Here is a 26,289-nt window from a genome sequence, read left to right on the forward strand (position 1 = left end):
GTATGAGACAGACGAAATACCCTCAGACTTCAAGAAGAATATAATAATTCCAATCCCAAAGGAAGCAGGTGTTGACAGATGTGAAAATTACCGAACTATCAGTTTAATAACTTACGGCTGCAAAATACTAACACGAATTCTTTACAGACGAATGGAAACACTAGTAGAATCCGACCTTGGGGAAGATCAGTTTGGATTCCGTAGAATTATTGGAACACGTGAGGCAATACTGACCCTACGGCTTATATTAGTAATAGATTAAGGAAAGGCAAACCTACATTTCCAGCATTTGTAGACTTAGAGAAAGCTTTTGACAATGTTGACTGGAATACTCTCTTTCAAATTCTGAAGGTGGCAGGGGTCAAATATAGGGAGCGAAAGGCTATTTACAACTTGTATAGAAACCAAATGGCAGTTATAAGAGTTGAGGGGCATGAAAGAGAAGCAGTGGTTGGGAAGGGAGTGAGACAGGGTTGTAGCCTCTCCCCGATGTTATTCAATCTGTATATTGAGCAATCAGTGAAGGAAACAAGAGAAAAATTCGGAGTAGGTATTAAAATCCATGGAGAAGAAATAAAAACTTTGAGGTTCGCCGATGACATTGTAATTCTGTCAGAGACAGCAAAGGACTTGGAAGAGCAGTTGAACGGAATGGATAGTGTCTTGAAGGGAGGATATAAGATGAACATCAACTAGAGCAAAAAGAGGATAATGGAATGTAGTCGAATTAAGTCGGGTGATGCTGAGGGTATTAGATTAGGAAATGAGACACTTAAAGTAGTAAAGGAGTTTTGCTATTTGGGGAGCAAAATAACTGATGATAGTCGAAGTAGAGAGGATATAAAATGTAGTCTGGCAATGGCAAGGAAAGCGTTTCTGAAGAAGATAAATTTGTTAACATCGAGTATAGATTTAAGTGTCAGGAAGTCGTTTCTGAAAGTATTTGTACGGAGTGTAGCCGTGTATGGAAGTGAAACATGGGCGATAACTAGTTTGGACAAGAAGAGAATAGAAACTTTCGAAATGTGGTGCTACAGAAGAATGCTGAAGATTAGATGGATAGACCACATAACTAACGAGGAGGTGTTGAATAGGATTGGGGAGAACAGAAGCTTGTGGTACAACTTGACTAGAAGAAGGGATCGGTTGGTAGGACATGTTCTGAGGCATCAAGGGATCACCAATTTAGTATTGGAGGGCAGCGTGGAGGGTAAAAATCGTAGAGGGAGACCAAGGGATGAGTACAATGGAGAGCTGGATCAAATCAGTCTCAGGACTGAAGACCACAACAACAACAACAGTGAAATATTGATTTAGGCTCTATATTTGCAGCCAAAAATGTTCAAATGTGTGTGAATTCCTAAGAGAGGTCATCGGTCCCTTAGACTTACACACCACTTAAACTAACTTATGCTAAGACCAAAACACACACCCATGCCCGAGGGAGGACTCGAACCTCCGGTGGGAGGGGCCGCACAATCCGTGACGTGGCGCTTCTAACCGCGCGGCCACTCCGCGCAGCTTCTTGCAGTTACAGTGTGTTTATATGCAGTGTAAATGCATGTAAATCACTGACAAAAACGCATATCAGAGTAAAATATACTATAATTACTAATCTTTCACGCAAATTAGCAAGCTAACGAAAATGCATACTTGCACAAACTTGGTGGTCTTCGTTTCCGAATGGTGGTAGTCTTCTAACTTGCTTCTTTTATGACATCTGTAAACGAACTGACTTTCTTTGAGAAAACCATCTTCGCTAACACCATATGCACAACAATCAGCCTGGTCTCTTTCGCAAGAGGTACCTTAAGACCTAAGACCCCCACTTTGACTCGAATTCCATCATATGTACTTCAGTGAAACGACACATGCGCTGGATAGTTCATTAACCAACGCTACAAACTGTAGCTAGGTTTGTTTCTTGCAATAGTTGCTTTTTTCGGTGTCATGTCACAGCATTTCCTGATATCATCGTTATTGACTCTACCTTCCTCAAATCTTTCCTAACGAGCGTGCTTGTAGATGCTAACACTTCATCGTTATTGTCTACAAGACGCTTTAAATATTTATAGACCCTGTGGATTACGGATCTGCTTTGCTGCCGACGGTGAGTTGCATTTTTCAGTCGCACTCTTCGTGCTGTCAAAGCGCGTCGTGTTGGAGTTGTTTGCAAACACTACCCTCGCGGCACAGGGGAAATCTCTCTTTCTTCCCGTTTCTCCATTTTCAAGATACAAGTTTTTACTTAGAATCAAAATGCCAAAACCAATAAATCAATACGTACTGGAAAACAAAAACTGCGCGAAAATCTACACACCGTCCCGCTGCCGATGCTATACTGGCGACCGATGGCCCAAGCTACAGCTGTAAGCAACTTTTTGTTTCATGTACTCTTCGCGTAAAGAAATATCAAGTTTTCATAAGTTTAAAATATGAACACCGCAGAGCTTTGTTGCATGAGATCCTGTATCGGGATGTATCAACGTCACCTAGATGACAAGGCCGTACAACTCGACTGTGACGTCACGAGTCTCGGATGATGGGAGCCGGCAAGCATTACCTCTACGAACGTTACTTGCACAGAAGTCGTTGTATTGGAATGACTTGAGGTGGAAAATCAGCAGACATGCAAATGCATTATGGCGATTGAATTTGTAAATAATGTTATGTTTTTAAGACGTTACTGATGATTATATTATCACTACCATGAAAACTAAGTAAAACAGCTATTTTGCAAAGTACATCAGATATTAAATAACGGATGTGTGACATTGCAGCGGCATAGTTATTTGCAGTGCGTTAGTTTAATGATAATAGTTATTTAAAATTACTACAGCTAACAAAAGGTTGTATGACTAAATAATTACGAACTTTGAGCTACAAACCTCGAACAAATATCAGACAGGTGCAACAAGCATAAAAAGCTACGTGTTGCTGTTGCAAGACTTTTTTTTTTAAAACGCATACTTCAATAAGAAATTTTCAGTATAATAAAATAGCAGAGTTTTTTCGGTATACTGGAGTTTTATTTATTCTGAATTAGTTTTACTGTTACAACTGATTCTTACAGATTCTTACATTTGCTGCTGCTCACAGAAAGCTAAAATTTACACTTTATAGGTAAACATACTTGCGATAGAATGAGATTTTCACTCTGAAGCGGAGTGTGTGCTAATATGAAACTTCCTGGCAGATTAAAACTGTGTGCCGGACCGAGACTCGAACTCGGGACCTTTGCTTTACGCGGGCAAGTGATCTATCAACTGAGCTACCCAAGTGCTCTACCACCGCTCTACCCGCGAGAGGCAAAGGTCCCGAGTTCGAGTATCGGTCCGACATACAGTTTTAATCTGTCAGGAAGTTTCATAGTTGCGTTAATTAATCTGCTGTCTCACAACAAGTGTAACTCTGGTAAGATTTATTGCACGAAAACCTTCGAATAGCCTATGATTTTTTGCGCCAGGAATGAATAAATGAGCAGGTATCAGTTTTGTTATGGAAAAGTATTTCGTCTAACGCTTGTTTTAGTGTGGAAATTAGGATGTGTCTAAGTAGCACACTGGCAAAAAACGCTATACGGGTGAGCCATATTCACGAGACAATCATCTTCCTACAGTAACAGTAGGGCATGTATGTCAACTTTTATACTTCAGAAAATAATTCAGACGCTTTCAAGCACTACTTCCCGTTTAAGAGAGAAACATGCTCCTTCTCTTGCAAATTGGGGTATGCATTTCTTTCAAAAAAACTTAGATTATACTCATGTATGACATTAGGTCTATCGATTTATGTTTAGTGAATGTAAGCTTGTGTCTTTCTGTAGAGTATTCACATATTTACAACTCAATATAGATGTAAGTTCTCTCTCTCTCTCTCTTCACACACACACACACACACACACACACACACACACACACACACACACACACGAGAGAGAGAGAGAGAGAGAGAGAATCGCACAGTGACAGTAAAGAAATACCACATACAGTATACACTGATGAGCCAACACGTCATGACAACATGCTTTATAGCTCGTTTCTCCGTCTTTGGAACGAAATGCATCAATGATTCTGCGTATCAGGGATTCGACAGTTTATTGGTAGGTTTGTGGAGGTATGTGGCATTAGATGTCTATGCATAGGACATGTAATTCGCGCAAATGACAGGAAGCTGATTTGCGTACGCAGTGATGGCGGCCGATAGCGACCTAGATGAGTTCCGTAGGACGTACATCAGGCGAATTTCGTCACCGAGACATGAACGTGAGTTCACTACGACGCTCCTGTAACGTGTCTGGCTCAGATATACGGACAGCTATACTGTTGAAAGAGAACATCGCTGTCGGTGAAGACATCAAGCACGAAGGGATTAGGTGATTCGCAGCTGTCAACTTGTCTTCTATTACTACCACAGATCCCACGCAAGCGCAGGAGAATGTCTCCCGTAGCATAATACTGCTCCCACAAACCTGCGTCCGTGGGGCACAGCACGTTTCGAGCCGTAGTTCACCCCGATGACTGCGTTTGGGGAGACGAGCAGCAACCAATTGTAGCAAAATTGCGATTCACCCGAAGAGCACGTCACGTGGTTCCGGACTGAAGGGCCTAGAACCGCTCGGCCACCACGGTCGGCAGGGGTGGTCTCCTGTGGAGCTCCATGCACTACAGTGTTCGATGAACGGTGAGTTCCGAAACACTTGTGCTTGACCAATATTTTGTCCTTTCGGCAAAGATGTCACAGATCACCATCTATCCTACTTTAGAGACCAGACAATTCTCCAACCCAATTTTCTGTGAACAGTCGTGACTGTCCAACTATTTAACGCCTAGAGGTAGTTTCACTGTCCTACCTTTTTCCGTAGGTGCTCACGACAATAAAGCATGAACACATCGACCAGCTTCGCCGTTTTCGAGGTTCTCGTTCACAGGCTCTGCGTAATAATAATCTTCCCCTTGTTAAAGTCGCTTATCTCAATGGATTTCCACATTTTCAGCCCATATCTTCGCTAGGGAGGTGCCCCGTTCGTGTCTCGTCCGCTTACATGCTTTTCTTACCGCGTCAGTGACCCCAACGCCACCAGACGGCATCCAACGTCGCGATGGGCAGTGGTCATAATGTTTTGACTGATCAGTGTATGTCCTGTGTACTGTTCTGATAAAAGGAAATTGTAAACCAGATTAACTGGTGGTATAGGCTCACAGCTAATAATCATTGACAAATTGACAAGCAGCATCTAAAATTATGGACATCTCTTTCTATTTTCTGTGTTTCAAATATGTCCCACTGTAACAGTTTTCAGTTTTGTTTTATTTGAAGATCTCTGCGCCTTATTTTCAATTTCACAGTAGTTGCTAAGCACTATATTAACACTTGTACACACGACAGGCTTCAATATTTTTTGTGCTGTGAATGCTTGTCTCGGTCTTCTACCACAAATTTCATTACTCAGTATGAAATCAAGGTTTAGTTTACTACCTACTGCGCGCTGGTTTTGAAGTGTAAGGAAGGGCTCACAACACCCAGTTGGCAATAGCTATTGGATCCAGCAGAAAGAATACATCACAGCCAGTAATGTATTTTTATGAGGATATTTCAAGCTAGCTCAGTCTAAATTTTTAACAAGATTGAGCTCTGCCCCACGCGCCATTTCTCTATCCACTGTAAAAATTAAACACAGTTGGTACATTTTAATTTCTTAAGTCCACTGTAGCAGCAATTGCCTGCAATAAATGTAAGGACCGGTATCTCTGGGGTGATGTGTTCCAAATAAGCCTGACAGACGCTTACTTTATTCAAACTATTTAGCGCAGAGCTGTCAGTTACTGTGTTAAGACTTTCTGATTGGTCACAACTGGGAAGAGATCTCATTACGGTTTTCTTAGTTGAGCCACTTTGTAAAGAGAGCTCTAGTAGAGAACGCAGTGCGCAGTTTTTTTTTTTTTCATATATCTGCGTTGCTGTCAAGACAATCCAAACCTTGCTTCCAGTGCATCAGTCTGAAATTTCCGGGTAATATAGATGATACTTTCAGTTCTCATATACAATAGATCTTCAGTTCGAGTAATGCATATGTGCTATGTTTCAGTATAGAACGAGTTTTTTCAGTGCGCTTGCCTTCTGACAAACTCATGAATACCCGTTTATCCAGCCAATTAAGAAACGTCTCTAGAAACACACATCTTTCATCTTCATGGTGTTTCGTAAGTGGTTTTTGCATTACCTCCGCAAGTCTTAGTCATTTAAAAGCGGTCCAGAATGAGATTTTCACTCTGCAGCGGAGTGTGCGCTGATATGAAACTACCTGGCAGATTGAAACTGTGTGCCGGGCAGAGATTCGAACTCGGGACCTTTGCCTTTCGCGGGCAAGTGCTCAAGTTTCATATCAGCGCACACTCCGCTGCAGAGTGAAAATCTCATTCTGGAAACATCCCTCAGGCTGTGGCTAAGCCATGTCTCCGCAATATCCTTTCTTTCAGGAGTGCTAGTTCTGCAAGGTTCGCAGGAGAGCTTTTGTAAAGTTTGGAAGGTAGGAGACGAGGTACCGGCAGAAGTAAAGCTGTGAGGACGGGGCTTGAGTCGTGCTTGAGTAGCTCTGTTGATGCCGGCACGGTAGCTCAGCGTGTTCGGACAGACGGTTACATACCCTCTGTAATAAAAAAACTGAGTTAATCGATCATCAACGAACTTAATCGGATGTCTTAAGACGTCCGCCCCGAGCAGATACAACGAACAAACGCGGACAAAATGAAAATTAAAAAAAAAAAGAAAAAAAAAGTTGGTAGAGCACTTGCCCGCGAAAGGCAAAGGTCCCGAGTTCGAGTCTCGGTCCGGCACACAGTTTTAATCTGCCAGGAAGTTTCATTTAAAAGGGGTCTTAAAATTAACGATCTGCCACCAGGTGCTAATAATATTTATAAATCCAGGAGTGCATTTATAATTTTCAATATCATATGTGAGTCCTAACTCAAGTAAACTCTTCTGGATGTTATCATTGAAAATTTGGTAAACAAGTTTTACATCCTGTTTTTCCAATGAAAATGGCCACAGTACTTTCAAGCTTAAGCCCTACCCAAATTTTAATAATTTGTTGCTCCCAGTTTCGAATAATGATCTTATTGCAGAAAAGGAGCTTGCATTATAACAGATGCAATTGAAAGCTGGGAATGAAGAATATCGATCATTTTTCAGGTTAACCCAATTATTTCTTATGCATTTGAAAATATAAATAGTATCTTGAACATAAAACAGGGCCTAGAATAATCTGTAGCGTGTCGGTAAGCAATACTGATGTGTTATGCAGCTTGAGATAGCCAAATTAATTCAGTTGTTGTGCGAAGTAATACAGATAACTGTCAATCCAGTTAGTAGATCTTTTGATTACACTGAACAAGCTATCAGCAGTCCTCTTATTTCCTGGCAAGATGTGAGCAACATGCTTGAATGGCTACATTACATCCTTCCATAGATGCAAGGGCTGTTGTTCCAAGAGCAGTGCTGTCATGGGCCTTTTCAACCAGGTCCCCCCCTGGCCTGGCTCATTTAATATGTATCTCATCCGACATGAGTGTCACAAAACACTCATTATTGTTCAGATTTGATGTTTTCACCTTAAAGTATGCCAAAAGATTTGAACTGCTGGGATTAACATCAGTGTTACCACAAATGTTTTTGATTTAAGTGAGATGCGGCAGAATAATATTGCCAGTGCTATGTATGAACTTGTAGGCATGACTTGAAATAAAACGCAAAAAAGATGCAAGAATTAATAGACGAGGAGCAAATCTACGTCTTTTAGGAGGTGAAAAGCTTAGATGAAGCTGACTTTTTATAAACTCATGGGAAGTTTTATTCTGTCATCACACACTAAACTGCGTAGCAAGTCGAGAGTAACATCATGTAGCTCACTTTCTTCTTGACTGTGTATAAACCTTCCGTAAATTTTATAATATTCCCTACATCAGGAATAGCACTTACAATTTTTGCAATATTTTTAGACGAGATTTTTTGGCATTTGACAAAAACAGTTACTCTCGGATTAGAATTTATGTACAGAACGTCATATGGAGTCCTCTCGAGATCAAAATAAAAATAAGATAAACAAAATACATTTATTTTTCATTGCTGTAGACGACTTTTCACTACACTTTACAGACTCAAGTTTCTTCGTTAGTTCGTGAAATGCGCTTAAAAGTATGTTCTTATCGTATTTCTCCAGCGATTTAACACTAGAGTCTGTTGCTGCGTTCTAAGAGCAGCAGCCTCGCGCTTTTGCTGCTTTGCAGATGGAGATTCCCTGATGATTGCGTTGTTTTGGGAAGTTTGCGTGGTACAGCAGTTCTTCTGAGTTTTGGCTTGCTCAGAGATGAAGTTAGTGTAGCTCCCGTTTTCCAACCTTCTGTAGTCGTTTCCCGTGATATTGAAATGTAGGTGACAGTGCTATGAAGAGCTACAGTATTGACGTTACTAAAAATTTTACTACGTAATAACACTAAACTGCTAAGCTCTTTCGTCATACTATCTGTAGCAATGCTTAAGATGATAGTTAGGAATGAAATTATCCCTTTTGATTGCAGATAACCATTTAGCACGCATTTCTTCGTCATAAGGAAATGTGAATATGTGAACTTTGTTCTTATCGGTGTACTTACCGACGCTGCCACGAACACAACATTTGTTCGCCACTGTGCTGATTAGCACTGAAATGAAATGTCGTGTGGCTAGGGCTTCCCGTCGGGTAGACCGTTCGCCGGGTGCAAGTCTTTCGATTTGACGCCACTTCGGCGACTTGTGCGTGATGGAGATGAAATGATGATGATTAGGACAACACAACAGCCGGTTCCTAAGCGGAAAAAGTCTCCGACCCAGCCGGGAATCGAACCCGGGCCCTTATGATTGACATTCTGTCGCGCTGACCACTCACTGATTAGCACTGAGCTGCTAAAGATACCTTATGCCTCATGATCCACTACATATCAGAAAAGAAAACACGATTTCAGATGTGGTCAAAAGCACAGAGTAACCAGGACGGTTAACAATTTGAAAGAAGGAGCTTTTTTAGTGCTGCCGTAGGGGTAGGCATTGTCGTTCCTAAACATGTCGCTGCGGTGGCTCGGCTCGTATTGCCTGGAGCCCGTGACGTCACACCCAGATTGGAGATGAGTTGTAAGGCCTTGTCATCTACGTGGCGTTGGATATATATACAAGTCGTCCTCCAACCTTGGGATCGGCCGTACCAAAATACACTGACGGAAAAATGTCCCAACACCAAAAAATTATTAATGTAGAGTAATGGAATTTCGGGAATACATTTGTCCAGCTAACAATTTAAGTGATTAACATTGAAAGATCACAGGTTAATCTAAGCGTGAGATAAGCCCTTGCAAATGTGAAATGCTGGTACATTAATAAACGGTGTAACCGCCAGAATGTTGAATGCAAGCGTACATCCATGCTTACATTGCGTTGTACGGGTGCCAGATGTCAGTTTTTGGGATGGAGTTCCGTGCCTATTGCACTTGGTCAGTTAATACAGGGACAATTAGTGCTGTTCGTGGATGACGCTGGAGTTGGTATCCAGTGATGTCCAATATGTGCTCAACTGGAGACAGAGCTGCTGATAGAGCGGACCAAGGCAATATGTCGACGCTCTGTGGAGCATGTTGGGTTACAACAGGGGTGTGTGGGCGACCGTAATCCTGTTGGAAAACGCCCTCTGGAATGCTGTTCATGAATGGCAGCACTAGAGGTCGAATCACCAGACTGAGGTGCAAATTTGAGCAGAGTGCGTGGGATAACTACAAGAGTGCCTCTGCTGTCACTCGAAATCGACTCTAGGTGTATGTTCAATGTGTCTAGCATTCAGGCAGGTTGGTTGCAAGCCCTCAACTGACCTCCTTCTAACCAACACACGGCCATCACTGGCACCGAGGCAGAACCAGCTATCATCAGAAAACACAATGAGCACTTGCTTGACACCATAGAAGTTGCAAATGGAGGTGTTTTGGTTTGTGGAATACACGCTAAGGGGCGTCTGGCTTGAGCTGTCTTTGAAAATAACCGATTTGTAACAGTTCGTTGTGTCACTGTGGTGTCAACTGCAGCTCAGATTGCTACTGCTGACGCAGTACGGTGCGCTAGTGCCATATGGCGAACACGATGATCTTCTCTCTCGGTAATGGCACATGGCTGGTCGGAGCCCAGTCTTCTTCCTACCGTACACTCTCTTGACCACCGCTGCCAGCAATCATATACAGACGGCCGGTGTGGCCGAGCGGTTCTAGGCGCTTCAGTCTGGAACCGCGCGACCGCTACGGTCGCAGGTTTGAATCCTGCCTCGGGCATGGATGTGTGTGATGCCCTCAGGTTAGTTAGGTTTCAGTAGTTCTAAGTTCTAGGGGAGTGATTACCTCAGAAGTTAAGTCCCATAATGCTCAGAACCATTTCAATCGTTTGAACCAATCATATACAGTGGCTACATTATTGCCAAGTTTTTTTGCCGTATCGCAGAAGAAACATCCAGCTTCTCGTAGTCCTATTACATGACCTCGTTCAAATTCAATGAGATGTTGGTAACTGCGTCTTTGTCGCCTTAAAGGCATGCTTCACTAACATCAGCTCACCACGTCCAATCCCAAAGGTAACTAACGCTCACGGTCGTTACAGGTGTATAAAAGCAATCCTGATTTGCATTATTACAGTGATGTTACTAGCGCCACTCTTATATGACTAGAGTCAAATCTGAATAGACATCGTCTTTCAGGTGTAGAAACACGCCTACCAACTTTCGTTTATTCGTGCAACTCCTTCTTGGTGTTGCACTTCTTTCCCGTCAGTATACTTACAGGTGGGGACGGGACGTCGTGTGACTAGGGCCTCCTGTCGGGTAGACCGTTCGCCGGGTGCAAGTCTTTCGATTTGACGCCACTTCGGCGACTTGCGCGTCGATGGGGATGAAATGATGATGATTAGGACAACACAACACCCAGTCCCTGAGCGGAGGAAATCTCCGACCCTGCCGGAAATGGAACCCGGGCCCTTAGGATTGACATTCTGTCGCGCTGACCAATCAGCTACCGGGGTCGGACTACTTACAGGTGAAACTAGGAGAAGAAAAAGAAAATATTGGTAACATTTGTGTTCCCATCATCTTAGTAATCGTACAGGTTACTGAGTTTCATTTTTCTAAGATTTCTTATCTAATATTCATGAAGATAGTGAAGGATTTTTTTAACGTAATTCCGAATCTATTTTAGTAAACCCACCTTAGGTTCCCAACGTAAAATATTCAAAGTGGCTGATGGAGACCTTGAGGGTATTACATGTCATGTATATTAAAAGGTAGACTTTTCCACTTCGCTCACGCAAGCTACAACCCTCTGCCTTTAGAGCGCTTCGAATTGTAGCGTGTAACATGGCGGTGGATAACGTAATTATGTCAGTCCGTGAGAAATCGTGTGCTGTAATCGAATTTTTAACCGTTGAAAAAGTGCATCCAAATGAAATCCATAAAAGACCCAAAGCTATGTACAATGGTGATTGTATCGACATCGGTATTGCACGACGTTGGGTTGTTCGTGTTCGTAATCACGGAAACAGTGGTGCTAACCTCAACGCGTGTCAGACCTCAGAAAGGATGACCGTGTATGGCAGCCGACGAGACTCATCACAATCATGTTGACGAACTCATCAGAGAAAACTCTCGGACGCTACCGACACAGCTTTCAGGCGAGTGTGTACGGGTCACCATTACAGAGCTGCAGTGTGCACGGTGGGTGCATTGAATGCTCACTCCTGACGTGAAATAGAGGAGATCGGACCTCCGCCAATCATTTCTTTTGCATGTTTAGTGCGAGGATGATGGATCCCTTAACTATATTATGATAAGTGATAAAAGCTAAGTTCACCGTTTTGACCCCTAAAACAAGAGAGTATCAATGGAGCTTTGGCACCAAGGATCACTGACGCCAAACAAGTTCAAGACCAGGTCATCAAGAGGCAAAGTCATGTTCACATTGCACTGGGATTTCAAGGTGTCGTACATTTGGATTGGTTAGTTGATTTGGGGGATTGGACCAAAGAGCGAGGTCATCAGTCCCATCGGGTTAGGGAAGGGTGGAGAAGGAAGTCGGCATTTCAAAGGAGCCATCCCCTCATTTGCCTGAAGCGATTTGGGGAAATCAAGGAAAACCTAAATCAGGAAGGCCGGACGCGGGTTTGAACCGTCGTCATCCTCTATGTGAGTCCAGTTTGTTAACCACTGCGCCTCCTCGCTCGATAGTACATTTGGAATTCATGCCTAAAGGCAACACCATAAAGTCTGCAAGGTACTGCGTGATGCTGAGAAAAGGGAAAGCACGAATTCGAAGAGTGAGTCCACAAATGGATCATTCTCTCTTTCAGCATTACAATGCCAGACCACACAAGAGCGCTGCAGTATCTGCAACAATCCGATGTTTTGGGTTCACCGCCATGGATACTCCTACATACAATCCCATCCGATTTCCATGTTTCCAAAACCTAAGGGACAGCTTCGAGGACGTCACTTGCATGACGATGAAGTGGTGCAAACAGAGGCGAGGCAGTGATGGTATCAAGAAATTTTTCTCTCTTTGGGAGAAATGTGCTCATCGCCAGGATAACTGTGTTGAGAAATAACTATGCAGACTTGAACCATAAAGATGTAGAGTGTTAATGACGTCTGTTTTATTTAAATAGCTTTCAGTGTTTTCACGTAAAAATTTCGGAGGCATTACTTTTCATCAGACCCACGTAAACGCATCGAACGGGATTACAAAATAATGCTGAAAATTTGACAGGTAGATAGGATAACTAATTCCTGCTTGTACAGTGTAATGCACAGCACGTTGGCTTACGAGACAGGAAGTTGCACCAAATGTGGATCGAATCTGTGGGGCGATTTGACGACCGTGGCTGGTGCAGTGGCCAACTCGAGTGTGGCTTTTAGGCGGTTTCCCACGCTAGTTTAAGCGAACGCTGGGCTGGTTCCCAATTTACTCTCAGTTAAAATACGATCACATAAAGGGCAAAGTTTGCGCAATTTACATGCAGGTGTCGGACACAACTTCCCTTCCTTAGGCAACTGACGCTTTGGCGACAGGAGAGGCACACGGCCACGAAGTTAAATAAAATTAACTTGGCAAAATTTGAGTATAGCGGACCCTGAACTAGACGGGATTAACTTTCGGCAAAAGAAGGTGATGGGAGGATAACTAGGAAAAAAAGTATTGAACCGAATTGGAGGGGAAAGAGCTGTATAGCGCAACTTCTAAGTTGACAGGGCCCACCATATTGGATCAGGGAATAGCTAATTCGATAACAGTTGGAGTGGGGGAAGGGGAGGGGGGTTGTATTACAAAATTGGACCAAAGGTTGACAACAGTAAACAGCTTCAAATAGTGTAAGTTGTAGTACCTGTGCAGAGATGAAAAACCTTCCTCAGAGAGTCTAGCGTAGAAATCTGCATCAAACCAAACTTTGGACTAAATACCGGAACACTGACATGGGAATCCCATAAGGGGACGTCCAGTAATAACGTGAGCACAAAATTGGGCGGGGGGGGGGGGGGGAGGGGAGGGATCCAGCAAAGTCTTACAAAACATCACTTAATCACTTAAAGGGGACAGGGGGCAATGAAAATCTCATGTCAATTTTTTAATTCAGCGATTGTACACTATTATAACAGATAACATTTTGTTTTTCCAAGCCGGGACTTCCCTATTTGAAACAACTGCCGCACAAGTTTCAGATTTCACGCAGGGACTTCCCTGCCATGCCAGTCGAAATCACTGCGAGTCATTCAGTGAGTTAGTCATGGTATTCTGCAACTCATTTAAATACGATGTTATTATGTTCAATATGAATGAGTATCAAAACTTTTACAATATGTGAGTTAAGCGGCTGGCTGACAAGCTTATCCGCAGTTCAGTGACAAGAACTCTTTTAGTGATCATGTAGATCAAGAGACTGAAAAAGTGCGTAGCCATATGCTTCAAAGTACGGTACAAACAAATTTGTCCCTCATCTATAAAGTAGGTAAAGTTTCAGGGACATGTGACATATATAGTACATCAGTGAAAAATCAGTTTCTTAGAGTTATGCCAAAACAGTTAACACCATTTTCTTGGAGCCTTTTTGTCCGTCTGTATACGTAGGCCTGTCCGTTCGAATACCACCCAGGATTGGCATGTTTCAGATTGTGTTTTTAATCATGTGTTAAAAACACTGCTTAATACGCTTTCTAATTGAAACATGTTCTTGTTTAAGTGTTTTAATCAATGTTTAAAACAAACACTGCAGAGAGGGGGAGGGTTGGGGCACCACATTTCACCCAATCTCACCAGTGGGGGAGGGGGGACCAATTTTAAAAAATAAACCTCATGTAATTAATGGTCGTACGCCAACCACCATAATGTGAATTTCAACTTGCACACATGATAACATATTGATCGAGGTTATATGGAATTCGGTGCACCAAAACTTTCGAATAAAGTTTGATTTACTACAGCAGAGATGTCTTCTACGGGCAGAACACTGCAAGTTATCCTGGATGGGGAGTCACCCTCAGAGTTAATGTCACGTGTCCCTAGCAGGCCAACAGAACTTTCACTTCTCCATGTTACACGATAACTTCTCAGCAGATAATATTAGCTGAAACCTGACAGTTTTCGTTGCTACACGGCCTACTGTCTGCCTGCCAAAGATGCACTGCTCTACATTTATGTATGATTGTTAATAAAGAGTTTTGGCAACGGATTGGCGGTGTACCCCCGCCCACTCCCCACCCCCCCTCACTTCCAGCAGAGAGCCACTCGCTCCTGAAGCACGGTCCACTACAATAATGTACAGAGGCGTGCTGAAAAGTAAAGCACCGAGATTTTTTATTTGAAAATTCTTAAAGCTTTTTAAATAAAACAAACGTCATTAACATTCTACATCTTTACTTTTCATTTCTACATATCTGCAGCCCTCTGCCAGAACAGAGCTCTGAACCGTGGCTTGTGTAACTATGTCAGTGTGTGAGAAATGGCATGCTGTAATCGAGTTTCGAATTCTAAGAGTGCGTCCACACGAGGAACACCTCTGCTGCTCACGGAAAACATTATGACCACCGACCTGCTATCAATAAAAACCCGTCCGGGCGATAGCACCGTCACCTGGCGAGGAATGACTGCTCGTCAGACACACGTACAGCGCATGCAGCACCGGTGAGCGTGCTATCTGTGTGTAGATTGGGGAAGGCGCGCGATCTATCTGCGTTTGACCGAGGGCCGATTGTGATGTCCCGTGGGCTCGGCACGGGCATTTCGGAAACTGCAAGACTTGTCGGGTGTTCGAGGAGTGCTGTGGCGAGTGTCTCCAACACGTGGCGAAACCAAGGTGAGACCACGTCCAGACGTCTTGGTGTTAGGCGCCCACTCCTCATTACATATGTCAGACGTCGTAGACTTGACGGACTGGTAAAACAGGATAGGCGGCGAACTGTGGCTAACATCAGACTTTAATAATGGGCAAAGTACAAGTGAGTCCGAACACACAGTGCACCGAACACTCTTAACAATTGGCCTCCACAGCTGACGTCCCATGAATGTACCAATGTTAACAACAAGACATCGGCAACTACGACTGAAATGGCCACGTGACCATCAACGCTGGACGCTGGCGCATTGGCAGAGCTTTGCATGGTCTGATGAACCCTGATACCTTCTTCATCATGCCAATGGGAGGGCACGAATCCGTCGTCTTCTAGAGGAACGGCTCCTTGACACCTGTACTACGGGATGGAGGCAAGCTGGCGGCGGCTCCACTATACTCTAGGAAACATTCGCATGGGCATCCGTGGGCCACCGGGGGTCGCGCAAGGCACCATGACGGCCTAGGAGATCGTACACTGGTTGCAGATCGTGTACACCCCTTCATGACGATCATGCCTCCCGACGGCAGTGGCATTTTTCAGCAAGATAATGCGCCATGTCACAACCGCGCTGCTGCTACGGTCGCAGGTTCGAATCCTGCCTCGGGCATGGATGTGTGTGATGTCCTTAGGTTAGTTAGGTTTAAGTAGTTCTAAGTCTAGGGGACTGATGACCTCAGATGTTAAGTCCCATAGCGCTCAGAACCAAACACAGTGGCGAGTTCTAATTGGTGTGCTGGGTCCCCAACTCGGCAGATCTGAACACGATCGATCACATCTGGGATGCGACTGAACTTGGTGTTAGAGCTCACCGCCCCCCTCCCCTGAATTTACGGGAATTAGGTGACGTGTGTGTGCAAATGTGGTGCCAACTCCCTCCAGCGGCCAAACAAGGCCTCATTGCTTCCACGCCACGACGCGACTACTGTTATCCGTGCCAAAGGTTGACATACCTGCTATTAGGTAGGTGGTCATAATGTTCTGGCTGTTCAGTGTATATGTGTGTGGAATGTCCGAGGAGAACTAACGTCGCCAAGAAGCATTCGTCACTGTTATATGTGTCCAGTATCTGGCATTATAGTATGGGGTGTCACGGGGTACACAACGCGATCACTTGTGGCTTGCATAGCTGATAATTTGGAAAGGAAGTTTTATTTTCCTGACGTGTTAAGGCCGATGACAGTGGCCCATTTAGACGTCCCTGTGAACTCTTTGGACAAGATAATGCAAGACCTCGATTCAGAGACTGTTGCTCTGTTCAACACGTTCTCCAGATCTATAACCTTCTGAAACTATCTGGTCATGGGTTGCCGAGAGATTGGCACACCATCGTTCGCCAGACATTATACAGCCGTTGAGTTCTGGCATACAGTTCACCGGATTCGTCATCCAAGCTCAGTTCGCTTCATTGCCTAGCCGTGTTGCAGTCAATGTATCTACTATAAGTGAGAGCTCTCTGTACTAAATTTCGCACCTTCTGCATCCTTAAATCACCTACAAAGTTGATCATGCATTCCTCATGTTATACTGTAGAGGCACAATAACTAAGATTTATTTTTTACTATCATTTCTACTGTCTTAATTTAATGGCGCACAGTGTGAACAAAAATCTCTTTGGTTTCGGACTTCGTGTCCTATGTCCACAAAATATAGCTTTAATTCGTTATATACATAGGACAAGCCGTTGATCTCTGCCCAAAATGGTAGATGCACAAAGAGACAATTAAAAAAAATATTGCGTACATTTCGGTCTGTGCCACATGTGACATTGTAAACGTGTGGTAACATTATCGCCTAAACTTGAATAATGGGCGAGCAATTACCATCCAGCTAATCACACTTGAAGCACCGCCTCCAACACTATCATTAGCACTTTCCTGAACGAAACAGCTGCTCGTTGGCGTAAAAAGCTGCCTGACCTTAAATACCTTTTTCAAACTGCACGCTTCTTACAACCTCACAGCAAGAGATAGTAAACTGAGGTAGGACGTGACTACCAGACCGGTATTCGCCTAGTGGGAGGTGGGAAACCGCAAGAAAACCACACCCAGGCAGGCCAGCACACCGACACTCTTTGTTAATCTTTCAGGTGGATGAGATTTGGGGCTGATGCGCCTCTCCATGTCCCGGAAGTGAGCTCATAAACACGCTCCACTATCCAGATGGATATTTTCTTTTACAGTACAAAAACAATAAATTCAAATCCAACTATCCCAAGTAGTAATACTCGGTGGGTGTATTATACACACAGAAACTACTACGATGATTTCTCGTGAGCGGCACTTTTGTCCTCGTCCTGCTTTCAGTAAATGGAACACTTTGTTCCCAGTTCAGTAGAGATGGGCGTTATTTTACTCCATCACGTCATAGAAATCCCATACACAGGGAATTAGCATAAGTGAGCAGATGGAGGAATTCTGCATCGCCATTCCAGGCAAGCTCCTACTGGAGTGGTTTGCCATTGCCTGCATTCCACTTGGTATGAAGTGTCGCGTCTGCACCAGTGGCGTGCGGATGGCTGTGATGAATGCTTGTGCAGTACGGTGTTGGCTTTGTGTTGTTATGGATGAAGAAAAGGGAGAGGGTGAAATCCAATGCAGGTACATAGCCTGCCCTTCTACAATGGCACCAAGAGGGGCCTGCTGAGCTTAATGGCCCCATTTGACAGACGGATCACCACCAACACAGCCACATGCTCTCACTTTATGAAACGGTGTGGAGAGGTTTGGAATTGAATCCAGGACAGTGGAGCAAAGACTGGTGATCGGGAACATTACACCTCCATTTGATGGCCGAATACTGCCAGTGAAAATGTTCCACCAACAGGATTCAAGCTGGCTTGCATCCGAGTCGAGTGCCAAAACACAGGCCTGCATCAGCGAGCTCAGTTATAGTGGTGGGTGGTATTTAACATTACCATTAAAATAAAGATGTATTAAGCAAATAATGTATTCCACATTGGTCTCTAATCTTAAACAGATTACGATTCACCGACGTGAATTCGTGTTATCACCATTCTCCTCGATTTTGGATAGCAGTGAGAAAACATCTACATCTACATCTGCAAATCACATTTAAGCCCCTGGCAGAGGGTTCGTCGAACCACGTTCACAATTCTCTATTATTCCACTCTCGTATAGCGCACGGAAAGAACGAACAACTATATCTTTCCGTACGAGCTCTGATTTCCCTTGTTTTACCGTGGTGATCGTTTCTTCCTATGTAGGGCGATGTCAACAAAATATTTTCGCATTCGGAGGAGAAAATTGGTGATTGGAATTTCGTGAGAAGATTCCGTCGCAACAAAAAACGGCTTTCTATTATTGATGTCCAGCCCAAATCCTGTATCATTTCAGTGACACTCTCTCCCGTATTTCGCGATAATACAAGACGTGCTGCCCTTTTTTGAACTTTTTCGATGTACTCTGTCAGTCCTATCTGGTAAGGACCCCACACCGCACAGCAGTATTCTAAAAGAGGCCGGACAAGCGTAGTGTGGGCAGTGTCCTTAGTAGATCTGTTACATTTTCTAAGTGTCCTGCCAATAAAGTGCAGTCTTTGGTTAGCCTTCCCCACAACATTTTCTATGTGGTCCTTCCAATTTAAGTTCAAAAAATGTTCAAATGTGAGTGAAATCTTATGGGACTTAACTGCTAAGGTCATCAGTCCCTAAGCTTACACACAACTTAACCTAAATTATCCTAAGGACAAACACACACGCACCCATGCCCGAAGGAGGACTCGAACCTCGGCCGGGACCAGCCGGACAGTCCATGACTGCAGCGCCTTAGACCGTTCCAATTTAAGTAGTTCGTTATTGTAATTCCTAGGTATTTAGTTGAGTTTACGGCCTTTAGATTTGACTGATTCATCGTGTAACCGAAGTTTAACGAATTCCATTTAGCACTCAGGTGGATGACCTCACGCTTTTCGTTTTTTTTAGGGTCAACTGCCAGTTTTAGCACAATTCAGATACCATTTCTAAATCGTTTTGCAATTTGTTTTGACCTTCTGATGTCTTTATTAGTCGATAAACGACAGCGTCATCCGCAAACAACCTAAGACGGCTGCTCAGATTGTCTCCCAAAACTTTTATATAGATAAGGAACAGCAAAGGGCTTATAACACTACCTTGTGGAACGCCAGAAATCACTTTCTGTTTTAATCGATGACTTTCCGTCAATTACTACGAACTGTGACCTCTCTGACAGGAAATCGCAAATCCAGTCGCATAACTGAGACAATATTCCATAAGCACGAAATTTCACTACAAGCTGCTTGTATGGTACAGTGTCAAAAGCCTTCCGGAAATTCAGAAATACGGAATTGATCTGAAATCCCTTGTCAATAGCACTCAACACTTCACGCGAACAAAGAGCTAGTTGTGTTTCACAAAAACGATGTTTTCTAAACCCATGTTGACTCTGTGTCAATAGACTGTTTTCTTCAGGTACTTCATAGTGTTCGAACACAATATATGTTCTTAAATCCTGCTGCATTTCGACGTTAATGATATGGGCCTGTAATTAAGTGGATCACTCCTACCACCTTTCTTGAATTTTGGAGTGAGCTGTGCAGCTGGTCCCGGCCGAGGTGCGAGTCCTCCCTCGGGCATGGGTGTGTGTGTTTGTCCTTAGGATAATTTAGGTTAAGTAGTGTACGCTTAGGGACTGATGACCTTAGCAGTTAAGTCCCATAAGAATTTACACACATTTGAACATTTTGACCTGTGCAACTTTCCAGTCTTTGGGTATGGATCTTTCTTCGAGCGAACGGTTGTATATGATTGTTAAATATGGAGCTAATGCATCAGCATACTCTGAAACGAACCTAATTGGTATCAGTCTGGACCAGAAGACTTGCTTTTGTTAAGTGATTTAAGTGACTTCACTACTCCGAGGATATTTACTTCTACGTTACTCACGTTGGCAGCTGTTCTTGATTGGAATTATGGAATATTTGCTTCGTCCTCTTTTGTGAAGGCATTTCGGAAGGCTGTGTTTAGTAACTTTACTTTGGCAGCACTGTCTTCGATAGTAACTCCATTGCTGTCGTGCAGAGAAGGCATTTATTGTTTCTTGCCGCTAACATACTCCACATGCGACCAGAATCTCCGTGTATTTTCTGTCAGGTTTCGAGACAAAGTTTTGTTGTGGAAACTGTTATAAGCATCTCGCAAAGAAGTCTGCGCTAAATTTCGAGCTTCTGTAAAAGATCGCCAATCTTGGGGATTCTGCGTCTGTTTAAATTTGACATGTTTGTTTCGTTGTTTCTACAACAGTGTTCTGACTCGTTTTGTATACCATGGAGGATCAGCTCCGTTGTTTGTTAATTTATTTGGTATAAAGCTCTCAATTGCTGCCGGTACTATTTCTTTGAATTCAAGCCACAGGTGGTCTACACTTATATTACTAATTTGGAATGAGTGGAAATTGTCTCTCAGGAAGGCGTCAAGTGAATTTTTATCTCCTTTTTTGAATAGGTATATTTTTCGTTTATTTTTGGAGGATTTGGGGGTTACAATATTCAATCTCGCTACGACAACCCTGTGTTCACTAATCCCTGTATCCGTTTTGATGCTCGTTATCAACTCAGTATTTGTTGCTAAGAGGTCAAGTGTGTTTTCACAACTGTTTACTATTCGCGTGGGCTCATCAACTAACTGCTCGAGATAATTCTCGGAGAATTCGTTTAGCACAATTTCGGATGATGTATTATGCGTACCTCCGGAATTAAACATATATTTTCCCCAACATATCGAGGGTAAATTAAAGTCACCACCAACTATAATCGTATAAGACGGGTGCGTATTTGAAATCAAACTCAAGTTTTCTTTGAACCTTTCAGCAACTATATCATATGAATTGGGAGGTCGGTAAAAGGATCCAATTTATTTTACTCCGGTTGCCGACAATGACCACGGCCCATACTAACTGACAGAAACTATCTACTTCAATTTCACGAAAAGATAAACTACTTCTAACAGCAACAACACGCCACCGCCAATGGTATTTAGCCTGTCCTTTCGGAACACCGTTAGGTTCTTCGCAAAAATTTCGGCTGAGCTTTAGCCAGCTTTCAGTGCCTATAACGATTTGAGCATCAGTGCTCTCTATTAGCGCTTGGAGCTCTGGTACTTTCCGAACACAGCTACAATTTACAACAGTTATACCGATGGTTCCTGTACCTACATTCTTCCTGTGTTCGGCCTGCACCCTTTGTGACTGAAGCCCTTCTTGTGTTTTCCCGAGGCCCTCTAACCTAAAAAATTGCCGAGTCCACGCCACACAGCCCTGCTGTCCGTGTAGCCGCCTCCTGCGTATAGTGGACACCTGGCCTATTCAGCGGAACCCGAAATCCAACCACCGTTTGGCACAAGTCGAGAAATCTGCAGCCTACACTGTCGCAGAACCGTCTGAGCCTCTGATTCAGACCCTCCACCCGGCTCTGTACCAGAGGTCCGCAATCGGCCCTGTCGAGTATGCTGCAAATGGTCAGCGGTGCTATCATCTTGCAAGCAAGACTAGCAGCCTTTACCACTTCTGTTAGCCGCTCGAAACCAGAGAGAATCTCTTCTGATCCAATGTGACACATATCATTGGTACCAGCGTGAGCAAACCACCTGCAGTTGGCTGCACCCTGTGCTCTTCATGGCATCTGGGAGGACCCGTTCCACATCTGGAATGACTCCACCCAGTATGCACACAGAGTACACATTGGTTTCCTTTCCCTTCTTGGCAGCCATGTCCCTAAGCGGCCTTATAACGCGCCGAACGTTGGCGTTCCAAACTATCAATAATCCCACCCTCTGTGATTGTCCGGATCTTGCAGCTGAGAGGTTTCCTCTGGAACAGGACAGGCGACAGCATCTGGCTCAGCGACAGTGTCAGCCACAGACAGCACCTGGAACCTGTTTGTCAGACAAACCAAGGAGGCCTTACGTCCGGCCGCCTGGGAAGTCTTTTACCGCCTGCTACGCCCCAGGGCGATCTCCCACTCGACCACAGGTGGGGGGTCTACCTCAGTGCGAGCAGCAACTGGGCTGGCCAGCGGTAAGGACCGGTTGGAGGACTCGGACGTGCTGGACGTCCGTTGGACCCCCACGGCCTGCCCACAACAGTGGTGCCCATTCACTGCGGCCTCAAGCTTTGTAACCGAAACCATCAGAGCCTGAAGCTGAGAGCGAAGTGTCACCAACTTGGCTCGCACCCACACACAACAATCGCAGCCCCTGTCGATACTAAAGACCGTGGAAAACTAAACTGTGCAGATAAACGGACTATCGGCATGTGCTGAGCAACTCTACTGTAGACACTGACGAAAACGCAGGAACTGTCTCTAATAAATTGGATTAATGCACGGAGATTCAAAAACCTAACTACCGAAGTACTCAGGTGAAATTAAATAATTCGCCCCTGATTAGGAACTTGTAATATGTCACAAAATCGGTTTACTTTCCGACGCAAACGAAAACGCGAGAACTGTGGCTATTAGATATAAAATAAACACGCAGAAACTCATAAAACAAAACTATTTAAGCACACCGATGAGATTACAAAGTTCGCTCGTGGTTAGGAACTCGTAAAAGCACAAAATCGGTTACTTTTTAGTTTTTGCTACAATGCTTCTCATCTTATTATTAAAAAGTCGGTTATTTTAAGCAGCCGGCCGAAGTGGCCGTGCGGTTCTAGGCGCTACAGTCTGGAACCGAGCGACTGCTACGGTCGCAGTTTCGAATCTTGCCTCAGGCATGGATGTGTGTAATGTCCTTAGGTTAGTTAGGTTTAAGTAGTTCTAAGTTCTAGGGGACTCATGGCCTCAGAAGTTTAGTCCCATAGTGCTCAGAACCATTTGAACCATTTTTTGACAGGTCCAGACGAGGCGTAAAGCTTTGTGACGTGCAGTCATTAAGGGTACATGAGTGGGCCTTCGGCTCCGAAAGCCCGTATCAATGATAATTCGTTGAATGATTCGCACGCTGACATATTTTGATGGCCCAGAATTGAAATCTGGAGCAACTTGGGGGAGGGTTGCACTTCTGTAAAGTTGAACGGTGCTCTTCAGTCGTCGTTGGTACCGTTCTTGCAGGATCTTTTTCCGACCGCAGCGATGTCGGGGATTTGATGTTTTACCGGATTCCTGATATTCTCGGTAAACTCGTGAAATGGTCGTATGGGAAAATCCCAACTCCATCGATACCTCGGAGATGCTGTGTCCCATCGCTCGTGGGCTGACTACAACACCACGTTCAGACTCACTTATATCTTGATAACCTGCCATTGTAGCAGCAGTAACCAATCTAAGAGCTGCGCCAGATAGTGTTGTCTTATGTAGGCATAGCCGACCGCAGCGCCGTATTCTGCCCGTTTACATCTTTCTTTATTTGAATACGCATGCCAATACCAGCTTTTCTGGCGCTTCAGCGTAGAAGGGAAGGGGGCGTGATAGAGGGAGGGAACAGGTGGGGGGGGGGGGGGCGGCATGAGGCACCAAATAATATGTCGCTTGTGGTCAAAAACATTCTCGAACCAGCCCTGCTCGCGCCCTGTATATCGCTGCCTTATAGGTGGCAAAGACAAGATCAGATTCAGGAACTCAAACGGAAATTCCTCGGTGAAAGATGACGTTCTTTTCGAGGACGCCGTTCAGAAAGTTTAGAGAACCAGCATTTTAAGCTGATTGCAAAACAATTTTACTACCGCCAATGTACATATCGCGTAAGGACCACGAAGATAAGATACCAGTAAATATGGCCCTCGCTCGTTTTGCGAGTGGAACAGGAAAGGAAATGACTAGCAGTATTACAGGGTGCCCTCCGCCACGCACCGTACAGTTGCTTGCGGAATGGGTACGTGTTAGGCTGTTGCATAATTTCGTGGCGTTTGGTATTCCTATTGCTACGACTTTATTTATCTATTATCATTTTTTATTTGTAGTGAACTGTTGCTATTTGAGTTTAAATATTGGCATTTGGAAATAGTGAGTGAAGGTTGGACGCTATAAAATGGAGTGCCAAACGGGGAAATCGGAACATTTCCGACATAGTCTTCTGTTTAATTTCAATAGAGGGGTGAGTAGCGGAGACAGCCACAAACATATCCGCCGGATATAGAAATAACGCCATTGAACAGAGCACGGCAAGAAAATGGTTTCGTCATTGTAAGGAGGATCATTTTGCATTTTGACATTAGGGACTCTCCATGTTCAAGAATACCTTTGGGACTTAATGAAGATTGTTTGAACGCATTAATCCACAATGACGCACGTCATTGTTTTCGAGAACTGGCAAAAGTGGTGAACTGGACCATTCCACTATCGTGCGACATTTGCGTGCAATCGGGAAGGTCCAAAAATCTAGTGTAAGGGTGCCGCACGAAAAACAGCAGGTGGCCATATGTGCATCTCTGCTTGTTCGTCATCATTTGGCTCGTGAACAACATCGACCATTCCTATCCTGTGTCGCGGGCTTAAATCACCCTGGGGTATGACCATGTGGTGCATTTCACCTGCGGTCGTCGCACGGTGTTGCTGGCAGCAGTCAACGTACGCAGAGGTGTGTTGGTGCACGTCAGAGTACGGTCCAGCGAGTAAGTGTGCAGGCGTTTCCAGACGTGGTAATGGTGACTTAGTGTTGAAAATTACTCAAACAACACAATTTGATGACGTTATGAGGAGTAGAGTACTAGGGCGACTGGGGGCTGTTCAAACGCAGCAAGTCGTAGCACGGGCCCTCCATGTGCCACAAAGTGTGATCTCAAGATTATGGCAACGATTTCAGCAGACAGGACGTCCACAGTGTACAGCACCAAGAGAAGACCGATATCTCACCATCAGTGCCTGCAGACGGCCACGGAGTGCTGCAGGTAGCCTCGCTCGGAACCTTACCGCAGCCACTGGAACACTTGTCTCCAGACACACAGTCTACAGACGACTGAGCAGACATGGTTTATTCTCCTGGAGACCTGCAAGGTGCATTCCACTGACCCCTGGTCACAGGAGACCCTGTAAATCGTGGTGTCAAGAACACAGTACATGGTCATTGGAACAGTGGTCCCAGTTATGTTCACGGACGAGTCCAGATGTAGCCTGAACAGTGATTCTCGCCTGGTTTTCATCTGGCGCGAACCGGGAACCACATACCAACCCCTTAATGTCCTTGAAACGGACTTTGTGAAGGTCATGGTTTGATGGTGTGGGGTGGGATTATGATTGGTGCACGTACACCCCTGCATGTCTTTGACAGAGGAACTGTAATAGGTCAGGTGTATTGGGACGTCATTTTACACCAGTATGTCCGCCTTTTCAGGGGTGCGGTGGGTCCCACCTTCATGCTGATGGATGATAACGCACGGCCCCACCGAGCTGCCATCGTGGAGGAGTACCTTTAAACAGAAGATATCAGGCGAATGGAGTGGCCTGTCTGTTCTCCAAACCTAAACCCCATCGAGCACGTCTGCGATGCTCTCGGTCGAAGTATCACTGCACGTCTTCAAACACCTATGACACTTCATGAGCTCCGACAGGCACTGGTGCAAGAATGGGAGGCTATACCCCAGTAGCTGCTCGACCACCTGGTTCAGAGTATGCCAACTCGTTGTGCGACCTGTGTCCGTGTGCATGGTGATCATATCCCATATTGATGTCGGTGTACATGCGCAGGAAACAGTGGCATTTTGTAGCACATGTGTTTCGGGTCGGTTTTCTCAACTTATCACCAATACCGTAGACTTACAGATCTGTGTCGTGTGTGTTCCCTATGTGCCTGTGCTATTAGCGCCAATTTTGTATAGTGCCACGTTGTGTGGCACCACATCCTGCAGTTATACTTAATTTATGAGCATGAGTGTACAAAAGAT

At 44.4% G+C, this 26,289-nt stretch overlaps 1 protein-coding gene across 1 annotated transcript in view; it reads left to right on the forward strand.

Annotated features, from left to right (window-relative positions):
- Positions 1-26,289, forward strand: part of LOC124615771 (lysosomal acid glucosylceramidase-like) — a 240,052-nt gene that overhangs the window by 601 nt on the left and 213,162 nt on the right. The window lies entirely within an intron of this gene.

The sequence above is a fragment of the Schistocerca americana genome, chromosome 5 (assembly GCF_021461395.2).
Source record: "Schistocerca americana isolate TAMUIC-IGC-003095 chromosome 5, iqSchAmer2.1, whole genome shotgun sequence".
NCBI classification, from domain to species: Eukaryota; Metazoa; Arthropoda; class Insecta; order Orthoptera; family Acrididae; genus Schistocerca; species Schistocerca americana.